We start from the raw sequence: 25,462 nt of genomic DNA on the forward strand, positions 1-25,462 counted from the left end.
TGCTTAAGGAAGGATTTTCTTCCTTGACTTCTTTCAGAGTGCAAAGAAGCTGTCTTTAAACAGGGAGGAATCAAATAGCAGCTCTGACTTCCAGTGAGGCAAGAGACATTTTCCAAGCCAGAATCCAGTGTAGAACTATGCTCTGCAAACCAATGTGGATGAGAGTGAACTATTTTATTGCCATTTCTATTTTAAGGTTGTGTTCTCTGATTTCAATGTGAAAATGTAGGTGTGGGCTGGTGGATAGCATAAAGTACACCCCTTCTTGCTCATCACAGCTATGATCACACTGTGTTTTGTGTGAACGGATGCATGTTTGTGTGCTCATATGAAAATTACTTTCCTGAGCCTGTGGACACACAGCAGTTTCACAATTTGCCTGAAACAATAAAAGTTACAATCAAAAAAAAAAAAAAAGAGAGAGAGAGAGCGCGCCAGGTTTTGCCATTTCCAGCATGAAAACAAACAGCCGAGTTAATTCATTTAATCAACTTGCCCATTTTCCCAGTAGTTTTCTTGGCATAGGGACCAGAACTTCTCTGTGAGCACAGCCTGTATGTGTGTGTGAGTGTGTGTGTGTGTGTCTGTGTGTGTGAGGACCACCCTACAGCACTGTTTTAAAACTTCCTCTTTTCTTTTATTGTTTTTCAAAGTTATGCCTGATAATTGTGGATTGTATCTGGAGGCCCACTTGCTAAAAGCACATTGAGTCATAGGCAGGCTCTAAGTCCAGGAGAACTGCAGCGGTGACTAAGAGAGTCATTATTTGATAAAAAGGGAAAAACTAGGTATTGGCTTGAAAGGAAGGCTGAGGGAGCATGAAGAACTTCTTGAACAGGGGGAAAAAAACACTTGGAAGCTAGCTGGCAGGGTGAGTGGGGACCGGAGAAAACCAGTCTTGTGCACTAGGACTTGCTGCTGCATTTTAATGACATCTCTGTGTGACTGGGTTTTTTTTTTTTTCCTCTTTCTGTTTTTTCATCAAACAAGAAAGAACACAGAGGGGATTCAGCAGAAATCTAGCTCTTTAAACTTTGCATTGTACTCTGCCCCCTTGAACATTTTCAAACTGACATCTAGAAATTTTTCATTGCAAGTTCTAATAGATGCAAACACACCTTGTAAATATTGACAGGTTAAAATTACGACACAATTAAACTCATGCCTCAGTCTTTTCACTTCTTCAATCTTATTTTATTTTTTCTACCCTTCCCCTATGTTCATCTGTTTTGTTTCTTAAATTCCACATATAAGTGAAATCATATGGTATTTGTCTTTCTCTGGCTGACTTATTTTGCTTAGCATAATACCCTCTAGCTCCTGGGTAAATTCTAAATCCTGGAGTATTTTTATATCCACTGTCACCCATTAAAAAGGAAATGCACAAGTTTTCTAACAGGCATCTCACACCATTACCTTTTCTTTTTGAACCCACATTTCCACTCACTTTGCCCACCAAATTTTATCCTAATGTCATGCATATTTTTATACTTGAAACTTCTCTCAATCATTGTATCATACATCTCTATGGAAAGATGTATATAAAATTAAATTTTAAACTGAAAAAAATCCCTATGACCACAAGCTTCCCACCAGTTAAAATAAATAAGCAAAGTAAGTAAATATTACACAATGAATAAGGGACAAAAAATTAACTAGAACCAGGGACTATGCTACAACTTCAAGATCTTATTCACTCTGCTCTGCTGTACTCTGGGACCTTAGAGAAGAAAATGCCTACAGTCAAGGTAAGATTCAAGATGCCTAATAGGTAGAACTTTCTGTTGTAAATTAGGAGAAGGGTAATTGCGAAAGTAGAGGTGAGAAAGGGGAACCAGGAGGACACTTCAACCTCAGGCACATTCATGGGACACCAGTTTTAGAAAACACTCCATATATAAGTTAGAAGTTAATTCTCTTAAAACTCTCCCTGTCTGCATACCTCCTTGGAAAGTCATTGTGGACTTCTAGTGCAGAGTTCCTCAAGGGCAGCATCATTAACATCTGTGCTTTATTGTAGGGGGTTGTTCTGTGCACTGTAGGGTATTTAGCAATATCCCTGGCCTCTGAGCACTGGCTGCCAGTAGTAGCCCCCTTTTCCAGTTGTGACAACCAGAAATGTCTGCAGGTATTGCCAAATGCTGGGGGGCGGGGAATCACCCCTAATTGAGCACCACTGGCCTTGTGCTATGCATACTCCAGTTTAAAGATTGCTTATCTAGCTTGTTAGGAATGTGAACAAGGCCTCAATCAGCCAGATGTGTTATTTGTGCTTTTAATTCAGGAAAAGGGCAAAATCTGGTTGTTTGCACTTAAATTCCCTTCCTGAATGAGTAGGGAGTTGTTGAACCCATAGAGATAGAGAGTTGTTGAATCCATATCAAAGTTGTTGAGCTTAGATGTCCAATGACAGATGAATGTATAAAGATGTGGTATATATATACAGGATAACTACTGTGTTATATGTAACTGATGAATTACCAAACTCTACGTCTGAAACTAATAATACACTATATGTTAACTAAATTGAATTTAAATAAAAAATTGAAAAAACCAGAATAGTAAAAAAAAAGTTGTTGGGCTTAAGGGAGCATTGGGTCTTGAGGGAAGCAAGATTTGGTTAGGAGAAGATATTTAAAAATGCCAGAGAAGGGGAAGAATGGAGATGAGGAATGAAGTCACTAACAACAGAAATCATGACAGTTGCCATTTATGTTTTGCCAGCCATTGTGCTAAGTACTTCATATGGATTATCTTGTGGAATAATCACAATAACCTAGGAGATAGTTATTATCATGGGTTAAGGTACAGGTTAAGCTGTTGTAACAAAGAGACTAAAAAACTTCAGTGACTTAGACAAAATAGAAACGTATGTATCTCCATGAAAAGACCAGGTAGGCTGCTTAGGGTATACCATGTTGAGGATCCAGGCTGCTTCTATGCTGTTGCTCTGTTCCTGCAAGACCCAGTTTACATTTCATGGCCCCCAGTGGTAGCTGCCAATTCTCCTATCAGGTCTGTATTCCAGCCAGTGGGAAGGGTAAAAAGGAAAAGGTGAGGAAATGTGCTTTTCTTTTAAGGGCACAATCTAAAAATTATACACATCATTCAGTTCACACCCTGTTGACTTGACTAAGCTGCAAAGAAAATGTGGGCTTTAGCTGGGCAGCCATGTATCCAGCTATAGGAGTTGGAGAACTATAGCTTGAAGCCCAATGACTTTTTTCTTGGTAAATAAAGTTTTATTTCATACAGTGACTCCCATTCATTTATATATTATCTATGCTGCTTTCTCATGACAATGGCATTTTTCAACAGTTGTGGCAAAGACCAGATGGCCTGCAAAGCCTAAAAACTCTTGCCTTTAAGAAAAATTTTGTCAATTCCTGCTTCAGAAGAAGGAGGAAATGGATATTTGGGGTCTCCTAGTAGGCTTTGCCACAATTCTTGTCTGACAGATGAGGAGATGGAACCACACAGAGGTTAAGTGAATGGCCCAAGGTGAAACACTGAGAAATGGTAAAGCTAAGATCCCAATGTGGTTCTCTTTGACTCCAAAGCAAAAGCACTATTTATCATATCATATTGACTTATGAATTCATTCAGCAAATATTTGTTGTGTCCACTCAGCATCAGGAAATGTTCTAGGTGTTTGGGATTCGGTGGTGAATAAAAGAGAGGAAATCGATACTCTTGTAAAGCCTACATTAAATGAGACAGACTATTAGGAAGGAGTTAAACAAAATATATTTTATGTTAGAGGCAATAGGGGCTATAAATAAAAAGTAAATCAGGAAAGAAGGGAAGGCAGTGATAGAGTTGGGGTAAGGATTCATTTAAAAAAGTAGTTAAAGATGGCTGCAATATTGGAGAAATTAAGGAGAATGATTTTGGGCCATAGCTCTTGAGGAACAGGTGGGAAGCTGGACTGAGAACACCCAGGAAAAGCCCTGGAGTTTTCCTTCAAAGGAAGCTGGGCAGGAACTGGAGCCAAAGGAGCCAAGAAAGTATGGGTGTCCATGGCTTAGGCGTGGTGGGTACCTGGTGCAAAGTAGATGTATCAGAAGAAGTCTGGTTTAAAGATATTAGATCATGGTGGAGCATTTGCCTTTAATCCTTTTCAACAGAATTCCAAAAACCTTTCACATAGAGACAAAAATGAAGACACATACACATGAATGTGTAAATAATAGCAGGCAGTAGAGTCGGTTCATATGGTGGAAAGACCATAAATGTTGGAGGCACACGGAACCATGAATGTCAGCTCATGCTTGATGACTTCAGGTAAATTGTTATTCGTACTATTATTAGCCATGATTTAGTGACCATTTTCTATGCGGCAGGCACTTTATATTCATAATCTCATCTAATCCTTACATAACTCTATAAATAGATATGAGTGTTATCGTCAATTATCTTTAAGTTAAATTAAGTGGTGATAGGTAGCAGTTAAGAAGTAATGAGAGCTGTATAATTTCCTCCCATACATTTATATTGCTTTATCTTATTTAAGCATAGTGATTAGTAATGTTGGTTAATGCTTCTGTGGGGCTGTTTTCACAAAGAATTTTATTTTGTAAAGAAAAAATTTTAATGTTTATTTAGTGCTTATTATGTGTCAGGCACTGTTTTAATTACATGTATTTACTTTTCAAAACAATACTGCGAGGAGTTACTATTATCCTCGTTTTTTTGGATGAGAAACTTAGGCTCAGGAAGCCTAAGTAACTTGCCCAAGGTCACACAACCAGTAAATGGAGAGGCTGGGAGATGATCCTAGGCAGTCTGGCACTGGCGTTCCCATGTTTAATCATTATACTACACTGCCTCACAAAACAGACCAGTGAAACAACTGAATGAGAAAAACATGCTAATTTATCTTCCACTGCCCATGATGTATATGGAAAGCCTGGTTATTTGGGCCTTGTGATCTAACCCATGGCCATTGCTACCTGCCTAATGCCAGCATATCTGAATTGTAGGCAAAGAGCCATGGAGCAAATATTTCACTTCTAGAAGACTGCTCTGGGAAAACCAAATTTTAAAAGTGATGTAAAAGATGATAGCATGTGTGACTATCTATACCTGACCGTGTAGCTCCAGATGGATGTGTGTGCATGTGTGTATGTGCATTCAGATGTGTGTAAGAAATCTTTATTCTGTTTTAGAATGTAAGCCTATTTTTCCAGAATCTGCTCTCTCCAGAAACTACCATTCTGCAATTTCATGGATGTCACTACCAAACAAGCATGGATGGCCCTGTACCATCAATGGAATGGTTCTTTGCCTCAGTCCTAGCATTTCAGCTCCCATTTCATGCTCTGGTAAAGAAGGTCATAAATATGATTTGCTATCAGGCTTGTCATTTCTTTGAATTGTCAACATTTAGTAAGGATTTTCCTTGGGAATTTCTTCTGTCCAAAATGGCACCAAGGATGCCAAGCATAGGCTTTACATGCCTCCTTTAAATGTGAATTTGGGGGTCTTGACCTGCTACCAGTATGGTTGTGTTCTGGATTATTCCCTAAAGGATGGGTATAAATTTTCACTGAGCCATTCCTTCTACCATTTAGTCTCCTCATTCTGTTTCAGCCCTGACCAAATGACAGGTTCAACTGATTTCAGTAAAACAGCTTTTCTGAGGTCAAATTTAACTGGCTACCATGAGAACCAGTCCCTAAGAAATGCCTTCATCAGTGCAGAAATCATTGGACTATGTAGAAAATCTTAGTGACTGAGGGATCTGATATAACAGGATGGAGAAACTGACACTTCCCCAGGAACTTCTGACTTCTGTGGGGCCAGGAAATACCACTATGACGGTGACTGAGTTCATCATACTAGGGTTTGGAGACCTCAAGGAATTGGGTCCCTTGCTCTTCCTGGTGTTTGGCATTGTCTACCTAGCCACCATATCTGGGAATCTTCTTCTCGTGGCCCTGGTGAGCACTCATCGGAGACTCCAGACACCAGTGTACTTCTTTCTGGCGAACCTCTCATGCCTAGAGGTCTGTTATACATCCAACATTGTGCCCAGGATGCTGGTGGACTTGTTGAGAAAGAACAGAGTGATCTCCATGGCAGGTTGTGTTATGCAGCTCTACTTCTTTGGGACTCTGGGCAGCACTGAATGCTGTCTTCTGGCAGTGATGTCATATGACTGCTACCTGGCTGTCTGCCAGCCCTTGCACTAACCAACACTGATGCATGGAACCATATGTGTGTGGCTAGTAATTGGTTCATGGTTTAGTGGCTTCACAGTGGCAGCTGCATTCCAGGCTGCTATGGTAACCAGTTTGACCTTCTGTGGTAGCAATGAGATTGACCATTTCTTCTGTGACTTGACACCTCTGCAGAAGCTCTCCTGCTCAGATCCCTGACTGGTCAACCTAGTCTGCATGAGTCTAATGGTGCTGGTGACTTTGGCCCCCTTTGGACTAACCCTAACCTCCTACTGGAAGATTCTTTCCATGGTCTTACATATGCCTTCCATGACTGGTAAGCAGAAGGCATTCTCTACATGTTCTTCTCATCTAGTGGTTGTGACCTTGTTTTATGGGACCTTGATCCTGGTCTATGCTGTGCCCTTGGCTGGTCAGGTGCCAGTTCTCAACAAAACCTTCTCCTTGCTCTATACTGTTGTCACTCCCACGTGTAACCCCCTTATCTATAGCCTCAAAAACAAAGATGCCAAGGAGGCCCTGAGGAAGCTGAGGATTTGATCCTACAATGATGAGTTCCATTCAATCGACAAAAATGATGGCAGTCTGAAGGTTAAGGCACTGTTTGTCCTCATCCTCAGGGAACTCTCAGGCTGATTAGGAAAGCATAGGATAGATTATAATATTTATAAAGTAAAATATCGCTCAGAATTTGTTTTTTTACATTATAGACTACATAATTCTTGAAAGCACTGTCTATAAAGAGAATCTCTGCATATAAAATCCCAATATTCTTATTTCCCTTAATTTTAAAAGTAATTATATAATTAATACGAAATAACCTAATGTAAAGATCTAAGAAAGCATTTAGTAGGACGTATGAACAAACACAAAGCTCAGAATGTCCCTTGCTTAGTTAGCTAAATTTGACCCATTTTTTCCTTTAAATCATCTATTTAGCTGATTTGGGGGAAGAGTTAGTAGATTTGTCTTGATGTCCTTGAAATTATCTAGTTTTCCTTGAGCATATATATTTGTACTGTGAAAGGGGAGGAGCACCTCCTAGGAGTGGACCTATTCTGGTATAAAAAATAAATAGTTGCTTCATATAATCCCCCCAAAAAGCTCAATCCTGAAAGTAGGTATTGGCAAGTGTGCTTTAGTTGTCTTCAATTTCGTGTGTGTGTGTGTTTTATAAATGAGACTGGGAGATTTGGGATTGGAGGAGGAGTGAAAACTGTGCTATCCCTATAAGATTAAAAAAAGATAAAGGTGGAATCTAATAAAATATGTGGAAACCCCCTAGAAGACTAGTTTTAGAGAAATGTGCATTAAACAGTTTGTTAGACATGTGGATTGCCTCAAGGCATTCTTTTTTAAGTTGAATTTTCTCTAGCATTTACACCTACCCACTGTGTTTTCATTTTGTTCTTTCTGCTCCCCTCCCAGATCCTCCTGTTGTGTACCTGAGTTTGCCTTGCTGGCCTCACTTGTGCTTTTGTTTCTTATTTTTGTATCCGTTGCCAGCTACTTAACATTATCAACTGGTATATTCAAGCTACACTTCAAGAGAGAGGGAAAGCAAAAAAGATTCTGCTGTGATAGAGAGAATACATGTATTTGCCTATTGAATAGAAAGTATTTATTGAATATTTATTGAATGAAACATATTTATTGAAAAAATATTTACTGAGAGCCTAATATTATCCAGGCATTGATTGTGGTAGTGCTAGGAATAGAATAGTGAACAATATAGATACAGCTTCTGACCTCAAAGATATTATAGCCTTGGTGACCTTGGTGTTCAAATCGCTCAGAATTTATGTTTTTTTTTACACTATAGACTACATAATTCTTGAAATCACTGTCTATAAAGAGAATCTCTGCATATAAAATCCCAATATTCTTATTTCCCTTAATTTTAAAAGTAATTATATAATTAATATGAAATAACCTAATGTAAAGACCTAACAAAGCATTTAGTAGGACATATGAACAAACACAAATGCTCAGAATGTCCCTTGCTTAGTTAGATAAATTTGCCCCATTTTTTTCCCTTAAGAACCAACTCAAGTCCTACCTTCTCTCTCCCTGACTGTCCTGTTCATGTCATTTCTTCCCCTGAGAAATTGTTTCTCTTCATTTGACAAGTAGCATTCACTGCTCTTTATGTTTTATGTATATGCCCTATCTTTCTAGTGAGATTATAAATCCTTCAAGGAAAGAGACAGAAAGTCCTTTCTAGCTGTACACTCAAGTACCCAACAAAGTGCACTACATGTAGCAGACCTATCTTCAAAGGATAAAATCTGAGCTCGTCAGCATGGAAATCAAGGTCTTCCATGACCCTGCTTCTGCCTCCCTCCCCGCTCTCATCTCCCACCAGGCTCCATCTCAGTTTACCATATCACACCTCTGCATCATTACTCATGACCTTTGCCTGGATGATCCTGCCCATATTTGTTTTTCACCTAGATAATGCCCCTTCATATTTTGCATGCATTATCATCCTCACTAGAAAGACTTACCTGATCATTTTCTTCCATCCAACACATTGAATGAAGGGATACTCTCCTGCATCTCCATGGACTCATTGTGGACTTATGTTTTAGCAGTAATCACATTATCTGGCAGTTTGCCACTGCATCTTCAGTGCCTAGAAGAATGCTTGGCACAGAAGACACCCAAGGAATACTTGCTGAGTGACTAGCTGAATGGTTATATGTCTTCCTTCCCTAGTAGATTATTATTTCCTTCACCTCAAGTACCACCTATATACTGATGATTCCTCCATAATTTGATGCTATGACAAATGCTGTGAAGGAAAACCAGTCTACTGGGAAGGCATACAACAAGGATAACTAATTTGGATTGGGTTGGAAGTATCATAAAAGATTTCTCTGAAGATATGGCATTTGAACAGAGACCAGAAAGATGAGTAGGAATAAGCCAGGCAAAGATAGGTAATAAGGTGGGGTAGGGGAGGGAAGGATTTCAAAAGAGAGATTAGCCCACAGCAAGGTCCTGCAGTGATAAAGACCTTGAAGTGTTTGGGATCAGAGAAAAGGCTAGTGTGGTTACAATGTGGTGACCAAGGGGAAGAATGTGGTAGATGGGGCTGGGAACATAGGCAGGAACCAGATCTCCAAAGTCTCACTGGATTTCATTGTAAGTAAGATTGGAACTCTTTGAAGGGTTTTTAGGAGAGTGACATGATCCATTTTATGTTTTAAAATCACTCTGGCTGATATGTACAGAATGACTTTTAATAGTACTGGGGGCTAATAGACATTGAGAAGCCAATTAGGGCACTATTACAAATGTTACACAGTGAGAGATGATGGTAGTGTGGAGTAGGAGAGTAGTTGCAGAGATGGGGAGAAATGAATTGAGCTCTATATTTTCAGAGGTAGAAATGATAGGTTTTGGTGATGGATTATAGAGGAAGGCATCAGTAATAACTCTCAGGTTACTGGGTTGTGAGTTGAATATGTGCTTGGGCCATTCACTGGGATGGGAGAGCCTTGGAATAGCTCCACATTTGGGGAAGAAGACAAATGATGATCAGTTTTGTATGACATTATTCTGATATAGCAGTGGATGTTAACTAGGTAGTTAAATATACTGGTCTGAAACTCAGAAGAGATATCTGAGCTAGAAATATGAATTTAGAAGCCACCAGCATGTAGATGGCATTTAAAAGCCTGGAAATGGGTGAAATCATGTAGAGAAGCAGTTTAGAAGAAGAGAACTCAGAATGGAGCCCTGGGAATTCCACCATTTAGAGGTCACATAGAGGAAGAATAACCAGTAAATAAGACTGAGGAGGGATAGATAAGAGAAAATCCATACATGCAAGTAGAGGGAAGAGAAATTCTTTTTTTGAGGAAAGAATTGTTTAGGGAGGAAAGGCTGGTAAACTATACTAAAGCCTGCTGAGAGGAGGAGCAAGCTGAGGACAGAAAAGAGTTCATTGTATCTGATGACATGGAGTATACTGATGACCTCACTAACAGAACTTTTGGTAGAGCAATGGGTGCAGAAGCCACACTGGAGTGAGATACAGGAGTGAATAAAAAGTGTAGATAACACTGTGTAGATAATTCTTTGGAGAAGCCTGGCTCTGAAAAGAAATAGATTTGGTAAGAGCTGGAACAGAAAGCTTAAGGGAAGATGTTTATTCTTACAATGTGAAAGAATAGAAAATGTTTGAATACCATTAGGAAGAAGAATTGATTAGAAATGGAGAAATTGAAGATGCAGGAGACCATGGGGATACAGCGTTTTATGGCCCCTGCAAAGGTTGGAAGGTCCAAGGTCCAGAGCACATGCGAAGGGAGTGGCCCCTGATCAAAGGAATGACACTTATACTGTGACAAATACATATGGAATACCTACTGTGTGCTTGATTTTGTTTCAAGTACTAGGGTTATGACAATGAAGAAAGCATCATCTCTGCCTTCATGGAGCTCACAGTTTGGTGAAAAAGACATACAAGTAAACAGACAAGTATAATCAGGTTGATTAATGCTCTGACAATTACAGGATCCTACGTCAGTACTGGGGAGAGTCATTGTTATGGGTTGAATTTTGTCCCCCAAAGAAAGATATATTTTGGAGTCCTAATACCCAGTACCTCAGCATGTGACCTTATTTGGATAGGGTCTTTATAAAGGTACCCAAGTTAAAATGAGGTCATTAAGGTAGGTACCAATTTAATATGACCGGTGTCCTTATTAAAAGGGGAAATTTAGACACCAAGACATGTGAAGACACCTCCATGTGAAGATGGAGGCAGAGATTGGAATGCTATGTCTGCAAGCCAAGACATGCCAAAGATTGCCAGCAAACCACCAGAAGCTAGGAGAGAGACCTGGGACAGATTCTTCCTCACTGCCCTCAGAAGAAATCAATGCTGACTCGATCCTGGACTTCTGGGCTCCAGAACTGTGAGGAAGTAAACTTTTGCTGTTCAGATGACTCAGTTTGTGGTACTTTATTATGGCAGGCCTAGCAAACTCATACAGGCATCCAAACCAGTCTGAGGGAGGGGGTTTGGTCAGGTTAAGGGAAGACTTCCCAGTGGAAATGTTATTTGAGCCAAGACAAGATAAATAAGCAGGATTGCATGGATGGGGCCTGGAGAGACCATTTTATGTAAAGTGACCATCACTTGCAGTGGTTTGGAAGTGAAAGAGAATGTACATGTCCAAACTATTGCAAGTAATCCAGTGTGGCTTCATGTGGACTGTGTGGGCATGGTGGCAACAACTGAGACCCAAGAAGCTGGAGACAGCTCATGAAGGGCCTCTATTCCAGGCCACAGAATTTGGATTTTATCCTGAAGCCAAGTGACTGGCCTTTAAATATTCATTCCCTTCCCCACTATTCACCTGCCTAAATCCCTTTTTTTTTTTCCAGGAAGCCTTCTCTTACATCTACTATGGAACTTTTCACACACAAATATGAAAAAGAACTTCCTTCTTATCTCCTCAAATATGCAGTGAGCTCCTTGAGAGAAGGAGCTATGTCCTGTTTACTGAGATATATGCCCAGTGCCTGGCAAGTGCTTGGCATATAGTAGTCTCTCAATAAATGGCTGTCTGGTGTGTTCCTAGGGAAGCATTGGGACTCCCTGGTTCTCTTTGGAGTGATATTTAGCACACTCCGTATTTTGCTTTTCCTCTTCTCTCTTCTTCCTTCCTGTCACTGATGACCCAGCACCCTCCACCCTTGGCTCTCATTTCATTTCTCCACTTGGTTTTCTCTTTGATCAAGGACTCTGGGAACTCCCAGTACGCTTCCTCCCACCCAAAATTGGCAGTCCCATCGGGCAGCCTCTCATGCCTTCAGGTTCTCACTGTCCCCAAGGGAGCCTGGTTTACATTGTGCAAAATCCTGCAGTCCAACCTTGTCACCTTGCTTCTGCCCCTGGTTCTGCCAGGACTAGTGCTTAAGCAGGGTCATTAGGTCAGTTTTAAGGAAGTAGCTCTGGCCAGAATGGACCAAAGAACAGGTGGCAGCTTTGGCAAGAGGATGCAGTTGAGGCTACAGGATGTGGCAATGGGGTTGCTGGCTCAACAGGTGGGCAGGGTCAGATAATCTGAGCAATCTCCAACTGGGCCAAACGTGACCCATGGGATCCCCATTGAAAAATGCAAACTAGGGCATCAGAACAGGAAATTAGAAAGAATAACAGTCAAGGCAAGATGCTGAGCAGAAACCATGTGTACTAGATTGAACTCTTTTAAAAAGTACATCCCCTTGGGGCACCTTCGGCTCAGGTCATGATTCCAGGGTCCTGGGATCGAGTCCCACATTGGGCTCCCTGCTCCTCCCTCTCTCACTCCCCCTGCTTGTGTTCCCCTCTCACTGTGTCTTTCTCTGTCAAATAAATAAAATCTTTGGGGAAAAAAAAAGTACATCCCCTCAAAAACAAAAAAGTACACCCCCTCATATCCACCCATTCCTACATGCACAAACACACCCAACTTGAGCCAGCACACACACACACAACCCATAGACACAAAATACTGACACAGACCCATGACCACACTGGCAGAACCTAGTGTGACATGCTTTCGTTGGCAGATATTGTAACGCCTGATGTGTTTGCAATTGGCAGGGAAAGAGGTGCTCTTTAAAGTGCATGTCCCAAATAATAGAAGTATCCTTTGAAGGGAACAAAGTCTCTTTCATTGTAATCATTTCAAACAGATGGTTTTCTGCCTTCTTATACCAACTGAATCTGATACAATTTAACTTTTTCTGGATGATTTCAAGCCATCTTTATGGACACTCATTATTGGGGGCTGGCTGAGACATAGGGTGTTATTAGGAGCTATGCTGAAGTGTACTGGACTCTATCCCTCCACTAAACAGTCCCAGTATTAAGTACCCTATTTACACAGATACTCATATTACCTATGAATATATACACACACCATATTTCATATGTCTATATAAGATGCACACACAAGCCGTATTATAGATACAGACACAGTACAGTTACTTAGAAGCAACCTATTCCCTCCTTGCAGCAAGGTTTGTAAGTGGCTCCTTTTTTTACAGCCAATAGCTTGCTTCTTTCGTCATTTTCATTCCTTTTTTGCACACTAATAGTTGGGATTAAGGAGTTAGAACCTCATTCACAGCAGAGTTGGTAGTTTTAATTGGTCGCACCTGACTTAGTTGAAGAAGGCATTTTAACTATAAAGAACTTCTCTGGGAGATAGGCTCAGGGGGAGTTATTAAAAGCAAGTGCAAAACAGCTCCTTGGGAGGCCATTATTTTGCATTTCCCCCCTGCCCCCACCCTCACATGTTTATTATTGGTAACAAGGTGAGAGAAATTTCCCTGACTTCATCAGAAACCTGGAAAAATAACTTTTGCTTATCAATATCTTCCTTTCTTGCTAAGGCATATTTCTTCTGGAATGTGGTGTGGCAAAATGGCCAGCCCCAAGCCATAGTTTTTGTCTAAAGGGCAGTGTTAAACTCTCCAGAGCTTCAGGGCTCATTCCTGGAGAACAATCCCATCCTCCCCGCCCCTCACCCCCCACATACCTGCAGCAAAACAGCCACCTCATGAGCTCAAAGTTGTAAATAACTCCGACACCTTCTAGGCTGGTGGTAATCACAAGTGTTCCACTTCAGGGAGGGGAGAGAGACTGTTTCAGACTGTTTCACAAGCATCTGTTTCACTTACATACACACAATGTGCTTACCACAAACCCTATCTGTTTATTGAAACCAGCCTGGCAGAACCTAGTGTGACATGCCTTGGTTGGCAGATACATTAACATCTGATCTGTTTGGCATTGGCCAGGAAGGAAATGTTTGCAAGTGCATGTCCAAATAATACAAGTGTCCTTGCAGTATCCAAGTCCTTTTCTTTGTAATTGTTTCAAATAGATAGGTCTCTGTCTTTTCATGCCAAGTGAACCTGACATAATTTGCCCTTTTCAGGTTGATTCCAGCCATCTTTACAGACACTAATCATTGAGTTGGGCTGGGATGTAAGGGGTGTCCTTAGGAGTTATGTTGAGGTGGATCAGACTGTTTAATCATCCAATAAATGGCCCCAGGCTGTCCATTTTTTTTAAGAACTATCCTGTCTTCTTTCCAAAGTCTTTGCTTGCTGATAATGTTGTTTATGCCTCCAGTAGCCCTTTGACATTTTCAATTCTATTCTGAACTCAGAAACCAAGCCGAGTTACAATTGTGTATAAAGTAAGATTGAGAGCCTTAGGAGTTTTTCTGTAAGTACTCTGCATGAGTTTTGGTGTATAGATTTTATATCATCTCTTCTGTCTGCTCTAAGATTTTTAAAGGTTAAGTCTTAGTTTTTTAGCTCTGAGAGTACTAGACAATTACGATTTCCAGGAAGAGAACTTTCAGGTAAGTGATATATCATCATAGTTGGGGTTAATACACATAATGTAAATGTTACAAAAAGAAAGGATGTGTTTGGTAAATTAATACCTTAAACAGAATCATAAGGGTAATTAATGCATGTTTCATTTACATGTGAAACTTGACTATACTTTTCTATTAATATGGATCCCATTAAGCGATCTATTCCGTAATACAATTCACTGTACATATTTGGAAGGAACAATAGCAAAGAATAATACCTCAATCAATCCATTGACAAGAAAGTTCATTTGCATAAAGTCAGCCTGGTACATAGAAACATAGAGAATTCATGGAAGCTCTCAGTCCTTGGGTAGTCAAAGTGGCAGCTGAAAAAAAGAGAGAACCAAGGCCATGTTAGCAGGGGAAGTTAAAGGTCCAGAGTGTCTTTAGCTCAAGAATAATTGGTGGTGGTCATATCTCAGGAAGACAGAAATATGTCCCACAAGCCTGAGTCACAGCCTTCTCTTGAAGCATGACGGGAATAGAATGTGTTTCTGAAATTAACTCTGTGAAGGAAATTTTTCTTTCTTTCTTTCTTTCTTTCTTTCTTTCTTTCTTTCTTTCTTTCTTTCTTTCTTTCTTTCTGAGAGAGAGAGCACGCACAGGGGTGGAAGGGCAGAGGGAGAAGGAGAGAGAGAATCTTAAGCAGGCTCCATGCCCAGTGTGGAGCCTAACTCGGGGCTCGATCTCACAACCTGAGATCATGACCTGAGCCAAAATCAAGAGTCGGCCACTTAAATGACAGCCACCCAGGTGCCTTCAAAGGGTTGAAGGAAATTTCTAAGCAGGAAGAGTCAATATTAGTGGAGGAATTACCTTATAGTTTTGAAAGATATTCTGAGTTTTTACTAAGTTAAATTGGTCTTCCCACTAACTAATAGAGGTAGCTCAATATATGCTAGGTATCATGCTAAGTTTTTTGCCTGTGTTATTTCATCTAGGCCTCATGAACTTTGCAGGTAGATGTCATTTCCATTGTGTAAATAAGGAAACAGCAGTTTTGTGAAAGTGATTCACTTGACCAAGTTAGTGAGTGGTCAAATTGGGTTTCAAACCCAGTTCTAACTCCACAGCTTACTATTTTAACCACTACCATATGCTGTAGCTTCTTAAGAGATGGGATAAAACAAATACTGTAGGGTACTATAACAGGTATATGTCATTAACTAAGCTGAGACTCATGTCAAGGGACCCTCCCAAACCCTACTTATATCCCTCCAAACCCATGAGGCAATGACCTTCATCTAGTCCTGGCTAGGATGATGATTACAAAATATATGAAAGAGAAAGGACAATATAAGTGGACAATATAAGTGTCTTGATTTCTAAAACAATCGTCCTTGAGGCCAGGTCTATACAACCCAAAGAGAAGTTGTTACTCAACATTTGGAACTGGGACCAAGGTCAGACTGGCAACATGTTTAACTTTCAGGAGCAAAATTGGCAACATCAACCAATCAATCTCCACTAGCTAGCATCAGCAGTGCAGTGCATGCTACTTTCATGTCCCTGAAAAAACGAGTGGCTATTGTTTAGAGCAAAGGATCAATATCAAATGTTGTGTGAAATGAATTTGCAAGTGAGATACTTTATGTGTTAAGAGATACTTATGAGGGGCCGAATAATATCATGAGCAGGATTTGGGACTGCCAGGAAAGGTTTAGGAACAGTGTCCTTGATGATGCATGAATTGGTCATCTCATCATCCACAGGATTGATGGAAGTATTGAAAAGGTAAGAGATTTGCTTCATTAAATGTATTAATGCCTTGCAAGTGTGAGAATGATGGCTGAAGAATCCAATTTGGAGGAAGAAGCTAGCTTGTTCTGGAAGAAACCCTAAACACAAGCAAAGTTTCTGCGAAGTCAATGCATTTTGAGTGATGAATGAAAACAGGAAGGACTTGACATTTGTTTTGAACTTTTAAGGGAAACTTGACAAAACAAGGTGTTCTCAAGCAGAATAGTAACCAGGGTAGAAAATGGGCTTTCTAATATGACCAAGAAACAAATGATGGAATCTTCAGAGGCAAACTGTAGCATGCCAGAGTCCCTAAGATGGGTGCAGAATCTGACTATGAATGAGGATAATGGGCTCGTGTTGTTCTGCTAGCAATGATACGATCCATGTAGAATTCACTTCTCAAAGGCAGTCCATCAGGCTAATAGGATAAGAATTTTAAAGCACTGGAGGAATTCTGTGATTGGCTTTTTCTTTTTTAAAATTTTATTTATTTATTTGTCAGAGAGAGCACAAGCAGGGGGAGAGAGAAGCAGACTCCCTGCAGAGCACGGAGCCCGATGTGGATGTGGGACTCAATCCCAGGACTCCGGGATCATGACCTGAGCTGAAGGCAGACGCTCAACCTACTGAGCCATCCAAGCGTCCCTGTGATTGGCTTTTTAGCCACAACAGGGCCATAGTTGGTAAATCACTTTCGCAATTTTAGTTGTGCTGAGGGCATTCAAAAATTCCTGTGGTTTGAACTCTGTCCTTGGTTCTTGGAACAACCCTAGTTTTGCACAGGGGAAATCCTAGAAACTCAGGTTTTCTCTGACTTTGTCATCCCATAAACTTACTTGGGGTCCTACTTCATTTCCTGTAACTCTCTTCTAGAATCCAAATCTCTTCTTTGGTTTCCCAACTGATAATGCATTCCCTGTGAAAGTGGTGTTCTGATTTGCCTCTCGTCAGGCCCTTCTAATCCTTACTTTAATACTATACTTCTATCTGTTCTTGGGATTCCTGGATACTTTCTACCTATTTCTTGCCTTGACACTATTGCCACTATCAGGGCTCCCTGACACTTTGGTCACCTGCTTGAGCTAGCTCCATAATGCTTAGGCCCCACTTAGGGCTTATGTAAGCCCTGCCTGTTTGTCTGGATCTAACTTACTTGAATGGTACTACTCAGCTTAGACTCCAGAGTCATTTATCACCAAGCTCAGAAAAATTTTCACCACTTGTAGAATGCAAATGCATCCTCAAAAGATGAAAAAGTTAACCTCAGCTGAGGAAATAAAAAAAATGTGTCTAAGATTATAAAGTAAATACTCAAAAAGGAAGTTCCAGTGATTTTGTTTTTAGTGTCAAGAGTGGACTTCTGTGAAGGGGATAAGTCTCATTTGGATGTATAAATTCTGATGGGTTTGTCACACAATCCCTATTACTTTAGTAGTAGTGTGAAATACAGTTTGATATCAGCTTTATTAAACTCCAATCTTGATCAGCTGGAAGAATAGTGAGACCAGACACCATGTCCCCAGACTTTGCGTCTTCATTCATTTTTATGCCAGCAATGATCTTGCACTACAGGTGAAGCTGGACATAGAAGGTAAATTTGAGGAGCCTGAAGAGCTTGAGAGGAAGAAGAAAGAAGATGTTAAAGTTTAGAAATCTGGGGTGCCTGGGTGGCTCAGTCAGTTAAGCATGTGCCTTGGGCTCAGGTCACCATCTCAGAGTCCTGGTATTGAGCCCTGCATCGGGCTTCCTGATCAGCGGAGAACCTGGTTCTCCCTCTCCCTCTGCTGCTCCCCCTGCTTGTGCTCTCTCACTCTATGTCTGTCAAATAAATAAATAAAATCTTAAAAAAAAGTTTAGAAATCTTGGAGCCCCTGCCAGCATGCCCTCAAAACCCCAATTCAATTGACTGGGTTCCTGATACCTGTCTAATTCTTGGCAGTCCTCTGTTCCTAAGGTCCTGAAATCTGTCTCTAGGCCCTCTCTCTGGATTTCTACTTCTAGATATACTGCTCTGGAACACAATTATAACTTTTCTCAATTAGTATCACTGCTCTAAGAACCATCCAGTCTTCCCCCACTTCCTAGCCTGGTTCCTTTATATAGAAATGCTAATGTGGATGGGTTACTGGTACTGTTGGCAAGCTTCTTTCAGGCCAAGGCTGAAGCCCATTTTCCTTCTTTCAGCCCCTGACTTATCCATCCCCTGTTTCCTCTCCTTCTCTCCTGAGGAGCCGCTGAGGTAACAGCAAGGCATCTGCCAAAATGGTGGAGGTTAAAGTATAAATTGAAACTGGAGCTCTTCTAATCTAGTATGACAGTTTGTGCTGATCAGGTTAATGGGGATAATTTCTCTTTGGCTTGTATAGAGACATGAAAATTTAATCTGATTTGTTATTAATTACTCTGTCCAATCATTAACATAATGTTTCACTAAATAGAAGAAATCTATTCATGTTGCAGAGGCAGTGTGTCAACCAAAGCACAATAATAGAAAAGTGTTGCCTTTTATGTTCATCAGGGAAGCTGTATGACCAACGTGAGTGAGACATGCACTTTGACACGTTTCTCACCAGTAGGGATGGGCTGTCCTGAGTTATACACTCTCCTTTAGCTCCCTCAGGGAATTACATACATTTGTGAGAGAGAGGCAGGGAATACAGAGGTACATGGTATTTTGGGAACAGACTGAAACTAATTGGCCCACATGAAGATTAAATAACCACATCTTGAGTGAAAGCAAGATAATGCATTTCAAAAAAATGAAATGACTTTAGATGGCTCTTTTATATTCTTTTATTAACAAATATCTATTGAACAATGATTCTGTGTTAAGCACGTGCTGGGTACTGGAGATGTAATGTTCAAACAAGACAGACACAGATACTGCCTTTGTGAAGTTTATCATCCAGGTAGAGGATGTATATTTATGTGCCTATACATCTATATCCCTGATCATTCAGATAATTCAGATGCAGAGAAATTTATAATGAAGTAATGAAAAAGTCAGGGTGCTCTAAGAGCATATCATAAAGAGACTGGACGGCACCCAAAGAATGAGCCAGGTGGTAAGTGGAGTGAGGAAGGGGAGAAAGCACAGTATGTGTGAAAGTTTTGAGGAAGCATGTTTGGGGAACTTAAATTCTGAGAGGAAAGAAACTCTGAGAGCAAGAAAGCAAAAGATGAGACTGGAGACTGAGGCAAGAGTTATATGTTTTTTGGCAATTAAATGGGCTCTAGGTGGGCTCCATGTCCTTGGATGTCATGACAGGTAATGTTGGTCACTTCCATGGAGCATTTGGACTTCATCCCAAAGGCAATGGGAAGTTGTTGAAAGTTTTTAAGTTTAGGTGATCTTAGACTAGTAGATTTTTTTTTTTTAAAGATTTTATTTATTTATTTGAGACAGAGAGAATGAGAGAGACAGAGAGCACATGAGAGGGGGGAGGGTCAGAGGGAGAAGCAGGCTCCCTGCTGAGCAGGGAGCCCGATGCGGGACTCGATCCCGGGACTCCGGGATCATGACCTGAGCCGAAGGCAGTCGCTTAACCAACTGAGCCACCCAGGTGCCCTAGACTAGTAGATTTTTAAAGATTTTATTTATTTATTTGACAGAGAGAGACACAGCGAGAGAGGGAACATAAGCAGGGGGAGTGGGAGAGGGAGAAGCAGGCTTCCCGCCGAGCAGGGAGCCAGCCCAATGCGGGGCTCAATCCCAGGACCCTGGGATCATGACCCGAGCTGAAGGCAATCGCTTAACCAACTGAGCCACCCAGGCGCCCCTAGTAGATTTTTTAAAAAAAATTTTCCAATGGCCAACATGCTAAATAAACTCCTCAACCGATTTCAGAAACCTGGATGCAAGAAAAAGAAAAAGAAAGACATGTATGCATGGAGCAGATGAGACATTTCCACTCGGCATCTGCACAGAAGGCGAGGCAGAACCCCTGAGAGGCTGAAAAGTAATTACACTTCTACTCTGGATCTGTGTCTTAACCACAAGGAGTGTGTTCTGCAGGCTCTATTTCCTAATTGAGGGTAATTACAAGAAGTTAAAACTAGATTAGCGACAATTAGACCCTATACAAGAGGGAGCTCTGTGGGTGGTCGGGAAGGGAGTAGGAAGAACCAGCTGGGAAAGTGTTTCCCAAACTGTTTGGCATTCTTTGACTCATACTGTAGGTAGAAGTTCTTGGAGGGTTTATCTGTGCTCCTGGTGGTGCCCACCAGGAGGGAAGGCAGGTGAAATATGGTATACACACACACACACACACACATCGCTAACAGCCAATCAAGATTACTTTTTCGTCAAGCCAAAGTGCTTCATATGCCAATAAATGGAAACGAAGAGGAAAGGAAAGTGAAGTTTGCATTACAATTGAATGGAGCACTGGGTGTTGTACACAAACAATGAATCATGGAACACTACATCAAAAACTAATGATGTAATGTATAGTGATTAACATAACATAATAAAATAAAATAAATACATAGCTGAACATGGACAAACAAACAAACAAACAAACAAAACCAATTTGACTGAAGACGTCTTGTTTGAGCAACTACGTTTTTGTCCCACTTTGGATGTAGATACTGTGGGAGAGACATGGCAAGTATATGATCTTGTCTTTAAGAAGCTTCCAAGTCTATCTGAGAAATTTGGTGTGGCTGGAGCACAAAGGGGAAAAGGAGACTGATGAACGATGAGCTCAAGAGGTCCAGAAGCCAGGCTGAGGAGCTCTGACTCCATCCCAGGGGCAGAGGGGGACCACGGAAAGTTCGTGAAAACAGGGAAAGGACAGGGCCGGGTTTGGATTTTAGAAAGATACACCTGGCCACTTTAGAGAAAGTGGATGAGAGGGCATGGCAAGGAGCAAGTTGGGAGGGGGGCTCAGTCAGAGCTGCCTGTGGAGAAAGCTGGGGCTATCTATGATCATGAGGAGGAAGCTGGGGAGAAGCCAGTGTAGGCAGAAAAAAGTGACTTACTTCACTCTCTTCATACCAAACATTTATTGCTTTGATTCATTCAATCAACAAATAATTATTTTGCATCTGTTCTGTGCAGAGCACCATGCTAGGGGACATTAAGAGGGATAAGAATGATGTTATTCCAGTCTTCAAGGGAACTGCATAACTAACTGTTCAAGTGAGTGGAACAGTCAATAGATGTTCTAGGATTTTAGAGTCAGTTCTGCTCAGTGGAGGGGCAGATGATGTAAGAAATAACAGAAAGGGAGGTGAATGTGCATGAAGCCTGAGGAGAGACACAGTAAAGGGCATCGCTAGGCAGAAGCTAAGAGGGTATAATAGTAAGTAATATGCAATAAGTTTGGATGGGAAGGGTATGCTGACTATGTGTGTATAACAATGTGTGTATGTGTGTGTGCATATGTTGTGTACACATGGGCACATGTCCATAAGGCAGCCAAAAACCTTAGCACCAACAGATATTTCTATAAAAGAGAAAGACAGAAAGAGACAGAGAGGGAGAGAGAGAAAGAGACAGAGAGGGAGAGAGAGATTTTTGTGGCATACAAATTTGGTCTTTCACATTTTCCCCTAAAAGTCATCTATATATGGTGGTATAGCCTGATGGAGTTGCATTTGTCTGGCAAACTCAATTTTATCATGCAAGGATTAACCTGGAAGTCCCAAAGGCTTATGTTTTAGGGCCTGAGGGAGGATCCCTGCTCTGCTGGCCAGTTCCCTGGAAGGAGGGAACAGCAGTGGCCTGAATCTCCAAGTACTTAGTCTAGTGCCTGGCACCAGGACAAAGGAGGCCAGGAAGAAAGTGGCCTTCTCCACCATCTCAAGATAGAACAGGCCAGATTCTGTACAGGAGCCAGGTCACTGAAGAAGTGGTCAATCTCATAGGCTGCATGGAATGGCAGCTGGAAAGTCATGGCAACAGTGACCACAGGGGTTAGGAACTCATCCAGACAAGACCCACTGGCAACTAGGATGCATGTGTGGAGGTTCATGAGGGATGGGTGCTGGAGGGAGCTGCAGATAGCAAGGTGGCAGTCAGAAGACATGACTGGCAGAACAAAGCACTTGACTACTGCAATGAACTGAAGAGGTAAAACTGGACCACACAACCTGCAAAAGAAATTGCCCCAGGATCTGAGAGAGGGTCTATAACATCTTAGGGGCAATGGAAGTAGTGTACCAGATCTCAAGGAAGCAAAGATTGGACCAAAAGAAGTATGTGGGGGTTTGGAGGTTGAGCTCAAAGCAAATGACTGTGAGGATGAAAATGCTCCCCAGCATGGTCACTACATAGATGCCCAGAAATATCCCCACACGAAAAGACCGTAGCCCATAGAGATTCCCAGATTCCAGGAGGAGAAATTCTTTGTTCATGGTCGGATTATCTGTGTCTGTCAGATTTAAACATTAGACCTGAAAAAAAGAGAGAAATATCGCCAATTGGAGAAAGAGCTGTGCTCCTGGAGGGAAGAAATAGCACCAGAAATGCCATATACTATTGAAACCAAAGGTTTTGTCTTTTCTCCTCCGAAACGAATTTTCTGTTTTGTTCTACTAGGTATATTTATCTAATACTTGTAGCAGAATCAGAAACTATGCCCTGGAGAGTGAACACAGAGGGCATCTCCTCTGCTCTTTTCGGCTCTTTTCCTTGACGTAACATGTGACAAGTCTACCTTTGGGAGTCTCATAGTGGGAGGCAAACACTTCTTAATAGGGACGTCATGCAGGAGCTTCTCTGAACTTCTGAAACTCAGCTCTTGAGACTCAATGAAAGCATGAGTCCAGGATCCTACAATAACATCAGGAATTTCAGACCACCCTATCTCCCACTGAACACCTAAATCAGGGTAGGTTTCACCAGGAACCTAATTAGAAGGAGGAGGAGAATTCAGAGATATTGATCTTAATGTACCTGTAAGAAAAATAAGACTCTCTGCCAGGCTCTGGGGACATGTAGCTGATTGCTTCCATGGCATCAAATTCCTATGGAAATTGGGGGAAATGTATGTAAAGTTATTCACTTGAAATGTTAGAGAAAAGTAATGTTCCATCCTTCATAAATGAAAATGACATTCCTGACTCACAAGCAGTAGGATGTGCATTTAGAGTTATTTTTTTTTTTCAGCAGCAGGGATGGGTTTGCAGTGAGTCATGGCTGCAGCTCTCTCTTCCCCACAAGCCCCCTTTCCCCCAGCCAGAGCTCAAAGACTCATATTTGTGAAATGGCTGTCTTGTCTTAGCACCTGGGCTGTGATAGAATTGAAAATCAGGCTGTGTTGTGGCCTAAATTAGGGGTTAGTGTGAGGCCAGAGTTAGGGCCTCGATTTAGTTGGTGTTCTAAGCTGTAGCCTCTGTCTAGCCAAGGAATAAAGCAAAGCCATCTTTGCTGCTTTGCTTTGGTAATGACAATGTGTCCCTAACAGGTTACAGTTAAGTCATATTTTTTGTAAATGAAATCCTATTTTAAATCCATTCAGGGAACTGGCTATTCAAAGGAATCTTATTAAGAATGCTTATGTGACATGAAAAAATTTCTCCATAATTTACCCTTTGGATAAATTGGATTGTTAATACACTGGGCCTGTGTAAAGGAAGGTCCACCTATAACGGGGTATCCAGCACATTTAGGGTGCCTAACATGGTACTGAATATAATTACAGTGTATAAGGAAAATCAATCAGCAACTAGAGTTGTCCCTGGGGGTGACAGCTGCTTCCTAATTGGGGGATTAAACTGCAGTGTCCTATTACCATTTTACCTTGTCTTCAGAGACTGCCAGCCAGCATTCAGAACTGACATTAACATCATTAGATTTTTATCATTCAATCCCAAGTCTCATTAATTAATAATGAAATAAACTTGATTTCCCCTTTTAGCTTACAGGCGTGCTCCTTAGTGCCTCCAAATTCAAAGGCACACCAGCCTCCCTAAATCTTCTCCCATCCTCTCTTTTCTTGCAGTGAAGACAGATTCATGCTGATGCAAAAAAGAGGCTTCAGCTGAGAATTCTATTCATTCTTTCACTCAGTCTTTTCTTCGCTTACCAGATATTTCTGGACACCTGCTATGTGCATATATTGGGTGAGGTAGGCATTGGGGATAAAATCTGGAGCAAGAAAGTCATGGTCTTAATGTTCCCAGAGCTTACATCCCAGTAGCGGAGGTGATCTTAAAAGTAACTGTAAAATTACTACTGTGATAAATGCTATGGGGGAGATATATGGGGTCCTAATTCAAAGAATAATATGCCTGGAAATGAGATGTTCAGGGAAGAATATGGGTAGCCAGCAATGAGAACAATCAGAGGGGAGGTATTACAGGTAGAAAGGTGGCATGTGCAAAGGCCCTAAGTGAGACGAGCACCTGAACACTGGAAGAAGTAAAACAACCAAGCAAACAACAAAACCAACTACTGTGGCTTGAGAGCAACAGGTGAGGCAGGCTCTGAGGGAAGAGCGATAGGAGGTGAGTTTGTAGAAGGTGTGGTCTGGTTTACATTTTGAAAAAATCCCTTAGGCTTCTATGTGAAGAATAGACTGTAAGGGGCTAATAAGTACAGTGGGAAAACTGGTGAGGAAGGTAATACAGTAATCCAGGTAAGAGATGGTGGCTAGGACCAGGCTGGGATGGAGCAAGGTGGATTAATTTGGGGGCTTTTTAGTAAAAATGAATAAAAGCTTGTCATTTGTTACAACATGGATGGACCTAGAGGGTATGCTAAGTGAAATAAGGCAGACAGAGAAAGACAAATACCATATGATTTCACTTATATGTGGAATCTAAAGAATAAAACAAACAAAATGCCCAAACAGACTCTTAAACACAGAAAATGAACTGGCGGGAGGTGGGTGAAGGGATGGGTGAAATAGGTGAAGGGGATTAAGAGGTACAAACTCCCAGTTATAAAAGAAATAAGTCATGGAGATGAAAAGCACAGCATAGGGAGCATAGTCAATAATATTGTCCTAACATTCTATGGTGACGGATGGTGACTACATTTACCATGGTAAGCTCAGGATAATGTGTAGAATTGTCAAATTACTGTGTTGTACACCTGAAACTAATATTACATTGTACATCAACTATACTTCAGTAATACCTTTTTTTAAATTTAGGGTTTTTTACTTAGGAGAACTGATACTTTTTTTGTAC

The 25,462-nt window shown here is 41.1% G+C and overlaps 1 long non-coding RNA gene and 1 pseudogene across 1 annotated transcript in view; both read right to left on the reverse strand.

Annotated features, from left to right (window-relative positions):
* The window catches only part of LOC135362035 (uncharacterized), a 60,889-nt gene extending 47,025 nt beyond the window's left edge, over positions 1-13,864 (reverse strand). Inside the window, exon 1 of the long non-coding RNA XR_010406325.1 lies at positions 13,727-13,864. This is a non-coding gene — a long non-coding RNA (uncharacterized LOC135362035). The remainder of the gene's footprint in view (positions 1-13,726) is intronic.
* Positions 13,865-18,443: 4,579 nt separating this feature from the next.
* Positions 18,444-22,681, reverse strand: LOC123847382 (olfactory receptor 6N1-like; annotated as a pseudogene).
* Positions 22,682-25,462: the final 2,781 nt, after the last annotated feature.

The sequence above is a fragment of the Mirounga angustirostris genome, unplaced genomic scaffold (assembly GCF_029215605.1).
Source record: "Mirounga angustirostris isolate CCGP_5_RB_7025 unplaced genomic scaffold, mMirAng1.0.hap1 SCAF_11, whole genome shotgun sequence".
Taxonomy (NCBI): domain Eukaryota; kingdom Metazoa; phylum Chordata; class Mammalia; order Carnivora; family Phocidae; genus Mirounga; species Mirounga angustirostris.